Raw genomic sequence first — 14,089 nt, 5'->3', positions numbered from 1 at the left:
TTACCTCTATTTAATTTAAGTCTATCACTATTCAGTTAGAGGGTTGAGGAGTGACTCTACAGGATTAGTTTCCAAGTGGGAGATTGTTGTTTAGTGGGGAGCTTGATCAGTCCCCAAGTGGAAGATTATTAGATTGTGGTGACTGATTAGGAAAATACTATACATTATTAATTATAACCCTAAAGTAGCTAAAATACTTGTATAAAAAGGGGTTAGGGTTAGGGATTGTTTCATAAGGTGTGATGCAAAATTGGTTCTTGCGGCAGTATTGAGCTGTAAGGGATTATAGATTGTAATCGGGTTGTAATCAATAGATCATAAAAATATTAGACTTTCTATTTAGTGGACATAGCCCAAGGATTAGGTGAACCACATTAAATCTTGGTGCCTTGTGTTCTTTTCTATGTGATCTATTATTTTCTATTATTGGTTATATTTGCATGTAGTTATTATTTATGTCTGTGGTTTAATCCTAACACACATAATAATTTGGAGGTGCCATTTTATTTCATTAGAAAATTGTATGCCAAATTTATGTTGGCCTCAAGGTGAACTATTGGAGCATGAGGCCCAACATGGGTGTAGGAGAAGGAGCTCCTTAGGATAGACCCTTTGCCCAATAGAAGAAATTTGGCACTTTTGTACCTCCTATTGATGTCTCCCCCCTCCTCTAGTGCAACATCCTAATATCATTATAGAGGCTAGCTTGCAGACTATTAGAATGGTCCATAGATTGAGTAGCATATTGATATCCTAGGCTAGGTCATTGTTGCCTCCCCATGTTGATGATGCTAGCACAAGTTCATCATTAGTGAGCTCATCACATGTTTGTGTGCCCCATACTTGCATAAATACAAGAATATTTCTCTGGGTCCCATAGGCGATCTTTCTGAGTATCAATTTGTATTTGAGGAGGATATACCAAATGCACATATAGAGGCTACACACCCTAACATGAGAAAGGAGGGGCATGCAGAGGCATGGAATCCTTCTATGCAATTTAAAGTTAATATCTTTAATAGAGTAATTTTAATTTTTAACTCATACTAACTTATACATGTATGTGATCTTCATTTATGTTTATTTGATGATTGAGGAGGAGCTCAAAAAGGTTGATAATGTCATGCTCTTAGCTATTTAATTTGGCCTTGAGACATCTACGATATATTATGTTGTGTTCTCATTATTATTTTTATTTGATATTGATGAGGGAAAGGTACTTAGGTTCTTTTAGAGTTATTAAATATCGATGCATTCTTGTAAAATGTTTTTGGTAATGAAATTTAATTACATTCTTGATTGTATAGGGTGTAGCTACTAGTGATGAGTCTAGGAAGATTCCATGTTACAGACACTCTGGCTTTTCCATTTGTAGTGAGAGCTCCATAGTATGTATAAGTATCATTTATTTTTTATTTTTCTTATTTTCATAAATAAATTTAAAATTTATTTATGTGATATTAACAACTAGTATTTTGTATCTCATAAGAAACACCTAGTGCACATGAGGTTGGATGCTAGAGTTTTGCATCTTTGCTGATGCAACCATTATATCTAGAGGAGGAGTCAACATAGGTAAGTTATAGTTTCAATTATTGATTATATGTTATAAATTTAACATGCTATGAATTATAATGTTATAATTTAATTTTTAGATTCATTTGACAAACATGCTTGAACATACATAGGCCACAATCAACGAGGTTCAAGCAATGCCAAGGACATATGAGAGGACTCCTGACTGGTGCAAGAGGTTGATGAGAGAGGTATTTATGATGAAAGTTTAATACTATAAATATTCATTAAAAAATGATCATTATGCATTTGAGTAATTCAATGTTAGATAAATGGAATCATATTAATTTAGTAGTCTAACTTTGGGTTTTCCATTTTTGTTTATGTAGGAGGCATCTGATCCACCTAGTGTTGTAAAGAGGCTATATTTTGATAATTCACCAGCAACATAGGATAGTATATTTGTTATAGGATGCATCATGAGACATTTTAAGATTGAATATACCACATTGTATACATAAAAATTGATATTATATACATTTTGATGGCATGGTCAGCCACACTTTGTATATGGATCTTTATATTTTAATATATATTTGCATAATTTGTCTATGGATACATGAGCTTTGATATATATATTTGTGTAATTTTTATATGGATACATGTATTTTGATATATATTTTTGTCATTTATGTGCACAATGATAGACATATTAGTTTAGTATAGTATTTTTCAATTTATCATGGATCATGTGTATTGTTCATGTTTATGGAATATCATTCATTTTGATCATGTTTGTTATATTTTATTCAAATGCAATAATTTATGAATAACATTTAAACAATCTTTATTATCAAATTTTGATGCAATGTTTAATTTAAAATGCTATCATATATGTTTAATTTGAAATAATCTTTACAATCCCTTAAGATGTCACTATGGTTCACCCATCCAAACTCACTTAGAGAACATTGGAATTGAGATAGGTTATTATAGGCCTTAGCATGACCATCCTATAACATTTGACATTTCATTGTAGCCCTCACAAGCTCCATGTTACACCCCTAAATAGATCAACCTTGAAACACACTTAGAGTACCTTGGAGACTCTTTAGTATGCGGTGGCTGTGAATGATGGAGGTTCTTTATGGCTGGAAAAAGGGTGTCACTAGGGTTCATACACCTATTTGGAGCTAATGGAATTGACAATTCGATGCCAAGATCAATGGTTTCAAAGTTACATTGTGATGCACCTATGAATTGAGGCACACTGCAAGTTTTGGCATCGAGTGAGATCACTGTGTCGAATCCAAACAAAATGTGATCTCTCAAAAATGAGATAGGTTATTTTAGGCCTTAGCATCACCATCCTATATCATTTGATGTTTCATCAATAACCTACACGAGGTTTGAGTTACGACCCTCAGAAGATCAACCTTGAAACACACTTAGAGCACCGTGGAGACTCTTCTATATGGGGTGGCCAGGAATAATGGAAGCTCTCCATGGCCAAAAAAAGGGTGTCACTAGGGTTCATCTTCCCACTCAGAGCTAATGGTGTTGATGATTCAATGCCAAGATCAATAGTTTCAAAAATACATTGTGATGCACCTGTGAACTGAGGCACACTACAAGTTTTGGCATTGAGCAAGATTGTTGTGTTGAATCCAAATAGAATGTGATCTCTCAAAAATGAGATAGGTTATTTTAGGCCTCAACATGATTTTCCTATAGCATTTTACATTTCATCGATATCACTCATGAGGTCTGAGTTATGACCCTTGGAAGATCGACTTGAAAAAACATTTATAGCACCTTGAAGACTCTTTAGTATGGGGTGGCTGTGAATGGTGGAGGCTTTCTATCGCCAGAAAAATTATGTCACTAGGGTTCATCTACCCATTTGAAGCTAATGGAAATAAAAATTTGATGCCAAGATTAGCAATTTCAATGTTACACTATGATGCACTTATGAACTGAGGCCCACTGCAAGTTTTGGCATCAAGCAAGATTGCTATGCTGAATCCAAATAGAATGTAATCTCTTGAAAATGAGATAGGTTATTTTGGACCTTAGCATGGTCATCTTGTAGCATTCAACATTTCATCAATATCCCTCACGAGCTCTGAGTTATGACCCTCAAAAGATTGACCTTAAAATGCACTTAGAGCACCTTGGAGACTTTTCGATACAGGGTGGCTGCGAATGATGGAGGCTTTTTGCAATTGAAAAAAGGGTGTCACTAGGTTTCACTCACCCATCCAAAGCTAATGGTACTAATGATTTGATTCCAAGATTAGTGGTTTCAAAGTTATGTTGTGATGCACCTATGAACTAAGGCATACTGCAAGTTTTGGCATTGAGCGAGATCATTGTGTCGAATCCAAATATAATGTGATCTCTCAAAAAATGAGATAGTTTATTTTATGCCTCAGCATGACCATCCTATAGAATTGAACATTTCATCAATAGATGTCATGAGCTCTGAGTTACGACCCTCATAAGATGGACCTCAAAACACACTTAGAGCACCTTGGAGACTCCTCGGTATAGGGTGGCGATGAATGATGGATGCTCTTAATGGCTATAAAAAGGATGTCACTAGGGTTTTCTCACCCATCTTAAGCTAATGGAATTGATGATTTAATTCCAAGATGAGCGGTTTCAAAGTTACCTTGTGATGCACCTATGAACTGAGGCACACTATGAGTTTTGGCATCGAGCAAGATCATTGTGCTAAATCCAAACAGAATGTGATCTCTCAAAAATGAGATAGGTTATTTTAGGCCTCAACATGATCATCCTATAGCATTTGATGTTTCATTGATAGCCTTTATGAGCTCTGAGTTACAACCCTCAAAAAATTTATCTTGAAACACACTTAGCTCACCTTAGAGACTCCTTGGTATGGGATGGCCGTGAATGATGGACTCTCTCCATGGCCAAAAAAATGGTGTCACTAGGGTTGAGCCACCTAGCTAGAGCCAATGGCACTAATGATTCAATTCCAAGATTAGCAGTTTCAAATGTATTCTATGATGCACCTATGAACTGAGACACACTATGAGTTTTGGCATTGAGTGAGATCAATGTACCGAATCCAAATGGAATGTGATCTCTCAAAAATGGGATAGGTTATTTTAGGCCTCAACATGACCATCCTGTAGCATTTGACATTTCATCAATAGCCCTCATGAGCTCTGAGTTACAACTCTTAGAAGATCAACCTCAAAATGCACTTAGAGCACCTTGGAGACTCTTCGGTACGGGGTGGCCACAAATGATGGAGGCTCTTCATGATCAAAAAAATGGTGTCAGTAGGGTTCACCCTCCCATCTAGAGCTAATGGTGCTGATGATTCAATTTCAAGATCAGTGGTTTCAAAGTTACATTGTGATGCACCTATGAACTAGGGCACACTTCAATTTTTTGCATCGAGAGAGATCAATATGCCGAATCCAAATGAATATGATTGCTCAAAAATGAGATAGGTTATTTTAGCCCTTGACATGAATGTCCTATTGCATTCAACATTTCATTGATAGCTCTCATGAGCTCTAAGTTATGACCTTCAGAAGATCGACCTTGAAACACACTTAGAGCACCTTATAGACTCCTTGGTACGGGATGGCCGCGAATGATGGAGGATCTTTGTGACTAGAAAAAAGGTGTCACTAGGGTGAGTATTAAGTTAAAATATTATTTTTTACCTCTCTCAAGTTTTTGAAATTGGACACAGTGCAAGTTTTCTATTAAGATGTGTTAAAATAATCATTTTTTAGGCCCCTCCACATAAATTGCATTAAGTAAAATCATCTTTATTTCTTACATTAAATCAACAAGTTTACATTTACAGTATCTCAATTGTTTCATAATTATTACATCAATACACAATTATCAAAAATCATAGTGTCAAAAATAGTGGTTTCAAAAATCGTAGTGTCAAAAAAAGTAGTGTAAAAAATCGTAGTGTGAAAAATAGAATAGATTTTTCTTCATTCGGCTCCTTATTTAGTTTTTAATCTTCATGCATGGATACTCTTAATGATTTACCTACATTCCAATATCATAAAAAATATTAGTAACTTATTATATTAAACAAGATAATCATCGATTCACTGACTCATTATGAACAAAATAACATAAGAAGTAAATATAGCTAGTTGAGTGTTCTAGTAGGGTCCTCTCTCTATTTTAGGGTGTCTAATAGGGCTTCATGATCAGCATTAGTAATAGTAAGAAGTTCTTTTACTTTTTTTCTTCCTTGATGATTCAACAATTTCACATTTATTGCTATAATAAGATATTAATATATGAGAATTGTTTTGTGCTTCTGATAGTCTTTGAATGCAAGAATTCCATTCCTTTTAAGCATGTATATCTGTAGCCATGTTCCAAAAACAACCATTGAATCAGTAGGATATGTGAATCCATCATCATCTTTTATTGATTGTGCAATCTTTTGTTTACCTCTTACACAATGTGCTATACAATAATATGATTTCTCATCATTCCCCTATGGTGCAACCAATACAAAGACTTGTTCTGGCTAAAGAAGATCTAATAGATGGTTATGCTCAAGTGAACTTTCCATGTTATTATTTCTAATAGAGGGTGTGATAAAAAATGGAGTAAGATAATGGGGAGCCCATGTGTCCACCCACTCACTTGACTCACAGTGATCCCAATCACACTGAAAATAACTAAGACAAAAGAAAGCTAGTTGTCATGTCCAAATGGTCCATGTACTAGAATCAGAGCTCTAGAATGAATGCATTTTTGATGAGTCTCTCACTGTAGCACAATCTAATCTATCACCTATAAACCTTTCCTCAACCAACCAAAAGAACTTGCGTACTACTGAATCAAGAGTCTCCCCTATGATAATGCTGAACTACACCAATCAACAATGCTACGAGCATCAAGAAGCTCTGGTCCTAAAATATTCAATTGCTCCTTAACTAGAGTTCTCTTCATGCATGCCCCTACTCCATCTTGTTCCCCTTTCCCATGGCTAGACTAAAATAAACTCCAAATATGAGGCACCCCCTCTCTACGTCCTTCCTACACAATCAATAAAACATGTGAGAATTCTTATATTGACCTATGTGATTATCTAACCAAATGATATGTCTATCCATAGTAGTGTCATGCTCCTATAAGAAATCAAAATAATTCTTGAAACAATGTTGCACAAACTCAAGAGAGTGAGATCTATCACCACTCATATAAAAATGGTGCTCTAATAATCTTTTGATTATCTTCTGCACTATCAGGAGCAGGTCTATATGTTATGTGGAAAAAAATAGCAATATGAATGGAGTTGTAATACTAAGATTGTGTCTCATTTTGAGGTTGCAATGTGTAGTTCTTAGGAAAGTCAACAATTGATATAATAGTTCTAATAGGAAAAGTATCCTTACACATTCTAAATTGTTGATCCAACCATTGAGACCTATGATTATGTCTTGCATACTTGTAGAAAAGATTTTTCTTGAAATTTTTAATAAAACTAGCCACACTGATTTCTTTTTGCAACCAATTCATATCTAGAGATTTCACCCCCACTCTTCAATGTGTATTTCACCATTTTATATATCATTTTTTTTACTATTGTCTTCCCAAGATCTTGTTGGCACCCCTCATGAAAACATGTGTCAAACTTGGATAAGCTGCCACATTCTAAACACTTCTTATTTAAGCAAGCATTTCTATAGAATAAACAACCATAAACTCTATGACATAAAAATTGATCTAGCAAGTCTCTTGTGTATTTTGGAAGCCCACTAGCACCACAATTCTCCAATATTTCTTTACTATGCAACGTAGAATAGATAGAGCATAATAGTTCATGGTGCATAGAAATCACAACATGATATTTGCAACATGTATTTAAAATATTAAGTGGCACACAATAAAATAGCTTTAAAGATTCAAAAGCCCTTTGTGATATATGCAATCTTGGATGATTCTCTATAAATTATTTGAACAACATAGTTTGACTTACCTCCAAATAATGTTTAGGATGTGGTGTGTAGTCTTTAATGTCACTTCTCAACATTAACACATCTTTAGCATTGGGTGATAATCTTGAGCTAGAGTGCCAAAAGTGTGTAATTTCTTCCTTCACATCATCAGGTAGCTTCTTATCAAAATGTGAAAGTCTCCCACCAAAAGCTCATGTTTCATTTTGAAGAGGATCATCAATTCTCTTTCGTATACTAAGTGCTCTTCTCAAAGTAGTATGATTTAGGTTCAAGTCAATACAAGTTTTTCTCATATATCTATCATTATTAGATGATGACTTACTAAAGAGGTTGTAATAACCCTTCAAGCAACTCTCTTATCCCTCTCCCTACTATTTTTCACAATTCTATTGAGAGCACTGAAAGGATTCTTCACAATAATGGTATTTCTTTCTAATTTTTTATTGACACAAATCTTCAATTTAGAAAGCACGGGTCTCATCTTTTGCATCTTTAATAAGTGCATAAAAGGTTAAAATTTCTCCACCGCTCTCTTGTTGTCAAAAAACATCATATATAGTCTTGAAGCCCATAAACGAATGGTTCTTTGTGATTTTTTCCCTACCAAATTGGTAATACTCTTTTCATCAATATCAATTATCCATTTTGGTGTTCTAGAATGTTCATGTCAATTATAATTAGGAGATTTGTAACGTTCCTGTGCATTGTCATTTTCAACATGGTCAATCATGCAATTTTCATTCACCAAATTTTCATTCTCTAAATTTTCATTCTGTAAATTTTCAATCCTAGAATTATCATTATCAATTGGTACATTTTCATTTCCCAACTATACATATTCATTATTTGACTCTATATTTTCACCTTCAATCAATACAATGTCAACTTGACTCACATTTAACATACCTTGTCTCTTCCTTCGGTGATTTACCTTTTCCCTTTCCTTATATGTTGCAATGTTTTCTTCATCTGATACCTTCCTTTTATATTTAGCCTTTCAATGACTACTGCTCCCCATTCAAAAATAACATCAGACACCTAATCATACATTATAAAACCTTTTTCGATCGTATGGCCCCCAGGAAATCATTTTTTCTCAAAATCTATTAAAATGGTCCCCAAAAAGTGTGATTGTTAGGTTTGCAATGACAGAGAATATTTTGGAAAAAGTATGCCAGTATTTCAAGTACCCAATATCAGATACCCGATATGGGATCGGCTATCCGAAATGGGCACCCAAATTTTGGAGGGAAATCAAAGTTTGGAAAGTGTGGGAAATGTGAACAAATTTGTAGAAATGTTATTATTGTTGTTATGATTATTAATACTATTAATATTAATATTATTATGATTTTTACTATTATTATTGATATTACTATTATTATTGAATATAATATAGTAATATATTATTATTTTTATTATTATGACCTATAATTACAATATATTAATATATATAGTTATTATTATTATATTTAATAGGATATTATATATGATTATTATATTATATTATTATGATTATTATTATTAAATATAATATAGTAATATGCATTATTATTGTTATTAGTATATTAATATTATTATTATTATGACCTATAAATATTATATATATATATGATTAGTATTATTATGATTAAAATGATATTATTATATTTGGTAGCTTTGAATGCATCAAAAGGAGTCATAGGTTAACATATCACCCCTTTTGACACATTTCATGAAAACATGTCATTAGGGGCCCTTGAACCCCTAGGGACCCATTTGGTTGGTCCAAATGCGTTGAAGGAGGTCATAGATTAACCTATGAACCCTTTCAATGCATTTTATGGCAACATATGCCCCTAGGGGACCTAGGACCCCTAAGGACATATTTGGTTGGTTTGAATGCATTGAAAGGCATTAGAGGTTAACCTATGACCCCTTCTAACACATTTAATGACAACATATGTCCTTAGGGGCCCTTGGACACCTAGGGAAACATTTGGTTGGTTCAAATGCATCGAAAGGGGTCATAGGTTAACCTATGACTAGTTTTGACAAATTCCATGACAACATATGTTTGTAGGGGCGCTACGACCCTTGGGGACCTATTTGGTTGGTTCGAATGAATCAAATGGGGTCAGAGGTTAACCTATGACCCCTTTCAATGCATTTAATGACAACATATGTCCCTAAGGGACCTAGGATGCCTAGGGACGAATTTGGTTTGTTTGAATGCATTAAAAGGGTTCATAGGTTAAAATATGACCCATTTTGATGTATTTCATGACAACATATGTCCCTTGAGTCCCTAGGACCCCAAGGGAAAAATTAGGTTGGTCCAAATGTGTTGAAAGGGGTCAAAGGTTAACATATGACCCCTTTCGACACATTTCATGAATACATATGTTCCTAGGGGCCCTACGATAACTAGGAATCCATTTGGTTGGTTTGAATGTGTCAAAAGGGGTCATAGATTATCCTATGACACCTTTCAACACATTTCAATACAACATATGTCCCTAGGGGCGCTAGGACCCCTAGGGACCAATTTGGTAGGTTCAAATGTGTCAAAAAGGGTTAGAGGTTAGCCTATGACTCCTTTCGATGCATTCCATGACAACATATGTTCCTAGACCCCCTAGGATCCTTTAGAAGAGATTTGGTTGGTTCAAATGTGTTGACCTATGACCCCTTTCGACAAATTTCATGACAACATATGTCCCTAGGTTCCCTAGGACCACTAGGGACCTATTTGGTTAGTTTGAATGTGTCAAAAGGGGTTAGAGGTTAACCTATAACCCTTTTCAATGCAATTAAGGACAACATATCTCCCTAGGACCCCTAGGGAACCATTTGGTTGGTTTGAATGCATCAAAAAGGGTCATAAGTTAACCTATGACCCCTCTTGATGTATTTCATGAAAACATATGTCCCTAGGGGTCCTAGGACCCTTGGGATCCATTTCATTGGTTTGAATGCATCGAAAAGGGTTAGAAGTTAACCTATGACCCCTTTCGATGCATTTAATGATAACATATGTCCTGAGGGGCCCTATGACCCCTAGGGACCAATTTGGTTGGTTTGAATGTGTCAAAAGGGCTCATAGGTTAATTTATGACCCCTTTTGATGCATTTCATGACAACATATGTTCCTAGGGCCATAGGACTGCTAGGGATCAATTTTGTTGGTTCAAATGCAACAAAAGGGGTCATAGGTTAACTTATGACCCCCTTTCGATGAATTTAATGACAACATACACCCCTAGGGGACCTACGACCTCTAGGGACCCATTTGATTGGTTCTAATGTGTTAAAAGGGGTCAGAGGTTAACTTATGACCCCTTTCGATGCATTTCATGACAACATATGTCCATAGGGGTCCTAGGACCCCTAAGGACCGATTCAGTTGGTTTGAATGCATTGAAAAGCATCATAGGGGGATCATATGTTAACCTATGACTCCTTTCAATGCATTTCATGAGAACATATGTGGCTAGGGGCCTTAGGACCCCTATAGACCCATTTAGATGGTCTGCATGTGTTGAAAGGGGTCAGAAGTTAACCTATGACCTCTTAGATACATTTCATTACAACATATGTCCCCAGGAGCCCTAGGACCCATAGGGACCTATTTAATTGGTTTGAATGTGTGGAAAGGGGTCAAAGGTTAACCTATGACCTATTTCAACATGTTTAATAACAACATATGTCCCTAGGGGCCCTAAGAGCCCTAGGGACCCATTTGGTTGGTTTGAATGCATCGAAAGAGGTTAGAGGTTAGCCTATGACCATTTTCGATTCATTTAATGACAACATATGTGACTAAAAGGCCTTAGGGACCGAACCCATTTGTTTGGTTCAAATGTGTTGGAAGGGGTCACAAGTTAACTTATGACCAATTTCAATGTATTTAATGACAACATATGTCCATACGGGCCCTAGGACCCCTAGGGACTAATTTGATTTGTTTGAATGCATCGAAAGCAGTTAAAGGTTAAACTATGACCCCTTGTAGTGCATTTCATGACAATGTATGTCCCTAGGAGACCTACGACCCCTAGGTACACATTTGGTTGGTTAGAATGTGTTGAAAGGTTTTATAGATTAACCTATGACCCCTTTCAATGCATTTAATGAAAACATATGTCCCTAGGGGCTCTAGGACCCCTAAGGACCCACTTGGTTGGTTTGAATGCATTAAAAGGGGTCATACATTAACCTATGACCCCTTTTGATGCATTTCTTTAAAACATTTGTCCCTAGTGGCTCTAGGACCCCTAGGGACCCATTTGGTTGGTTCGGCTGCATTGAAAGAGTTTATAGGTTAACCTGTGACCCCTTTTGACTAGTGTTAGGACATGTTGAAAGGTTTTATAGGTTAACCTAAGACCCCTTTCAATGCATTTAATGACAACATAAATCCCTAGGGGCTTTAGGACCCCTAGGGACCCACTTGGTTGGTTTGAATGCATTAAAATGGGTCATACATTAACCTATGACCCCTTTTGACACATTTCATGACAACATTTTTCTCTAGTGGCTCTAGGACCCCTAGGGACCCATTTGGTTGGTTTGAATGCACCAAAAGATGCATTTCATGACAACATATGTCCTTAAGGGCCCTAGAATCCCTAGGTAGCCATTTGTTTGGTTCCAATGCGTCGAAAGTGGTCAGACGTTAACCTATGATCCTTTTCAAAACATTTCATGACAATGTATGTCCTTAGGGGCCCTAGAACCCTTAGGGACCTATTTGGTTCATTCAACCCATTTCATGACAACATATGTCACTAGGGGCCCTAGGACCCCTAGGGACCCATTTGGTTGATTTGAATGCGGCAAAGGGGGTCAAAGGTTAAGCTATTACCCCTTTTGACACATTTCATGACAACATATGTGCCAAGTGGCCCTAGGACCCATAGTAACCCATTTGGTTTGTTTGAATTCGTTGAAAGGGGTCAGAGGTTAACCTATGACAACTTTTGATGTATTTCATGACAACATATATCCCTATGGGCCCTAGGAACCCTATGGACCAATTTGAATGGTTCAAATGCATCAAAAGGGGTAAAAGGTTAACCTATGTCCCCTTTCAATGCATTTAATGATAACATATGTGTCTAGGGGCCCTAGGACCCCTAGGGACTGATTTGGTTTCTTTGAATGCATTGAAAGGGGTCAAAGGTTAACCTATGACCCCTTTCAATGCATTTCATGACATGTGTTGCTAGGGACCCTAGGACTACTAGGGACCCATTTGGTTGCCTCGAATGCATCAAAAGGGGTCAAAGGTTAACCTATAACCCCTTTCAATGCATTTAATGACAACATATGTCCCTATGGTCCCTAGGACCCCTAGGGACTCATTTGGTTGGTTTGAATGTGTCAAAAAGTGTCATAGGTTAAGCTATGACCCCTTTTCATGTATTTCATGACAACATGTCCCTAGGGGCCCTATAACCCCTAGGGTCACATTTGGTTGGTTTGAATGTGTCAAAAGAGGTTAGATATTAGATGCATTTAATGACAACATATGTCCCTAGGGGCCCTATGACCCCTAGGGACTAATTTGGTTGGTTTGAATTCATTGAAAGGTGTCATAATTTAGCCTATGACCCTCTTCGATTCATTTTAGACAACATATGTCCTTAGGAGCCCTAGGATTGCTAGGTACCGAAAGGGGTCATAGGTTAACCCATGAGAACTTTTGACGCATTTCATGACAACATATGTCCCTAGATGCCCTAAGACCCCTAGGGACCCATTTGGTTGGTTCAAATGCATTGAAAGGGGTTAGAGGTTAACTTATGACCCCTTTTGACATGACAACCTATATCCCTAGGAGCCTTTGCACCCCTAGGGACCACTTTGGTTGGTTCGAATGGATTGAAAGGGGTCATTGGTTAACTTATGACCCCTTTAAGCACATTTCATGACAACATATGTCACTAGGTTCCCTAAGACACCTAGGGACCCATTTGGATAGTTTAAATGCATTGAAAGGGGTTGGAGGTTAACCTATGATCCCTTTCGATGTATTTCATGACAACACATGTTCCTAAGAGCCCTAGGAGCCCTAGTGACCCATTTGGTTGGTTCAAATGCTTTGAAAGAGGTTAGAGGTTAGCCTATGACCCCTTTCAATGCATTTAATGACAAGATACATCCCTAGGGACCCTAGGACCCCTAGGGACCTATATGGTTGGTATGAATGCATCGAAAAAGCTCAGCAATTAACCTATTACCCCTTTCAATGCATTTCATGACAACATATGTCGTTAGGGGCCTTAGGACCCCTAGGGACCCATTTGGTTGGTTCAAATGTGATGAAAGGGGTTAGAGGTTAACCTATGACCTCTTTTGACACGTTTGATGATAGCATATGTCCCTATGGGCTCTAGGACCCCTTGGAACCAATTTGGTTTGTTTGAATGCGTTGAATGGGGTCATATGTTAACCTATGACCACTTTTGATGCATTTCATGACAACATATGCCCCTTGGCGACCTAGGATCCCTACGGACCCATTTGGTTCATTTGAATGCATCAAAAGGCAACATAGATTAATCTATGACCCCTTTCAACACATTTCATTACAACATATGGCA

The sequence above is a fragment of the Cupressus sempervirens genome, chromosome 1 (assembly GCF_028749045.1).
Source record: "Cupressus sempervirens isolate cs-2001-9-10 chromosome 1, ASM2874904v1, whole genome shotgun sequence".
Lineage (NCBI taxonomy): Eukaryota > Viridiplantae > Streptophyta > Pinopsida > Cupressales > Cupressaceae > Cupressus > Cupressus sempervirens.
Note: the sequence above shows the minus strand (reverse complement) of the source record.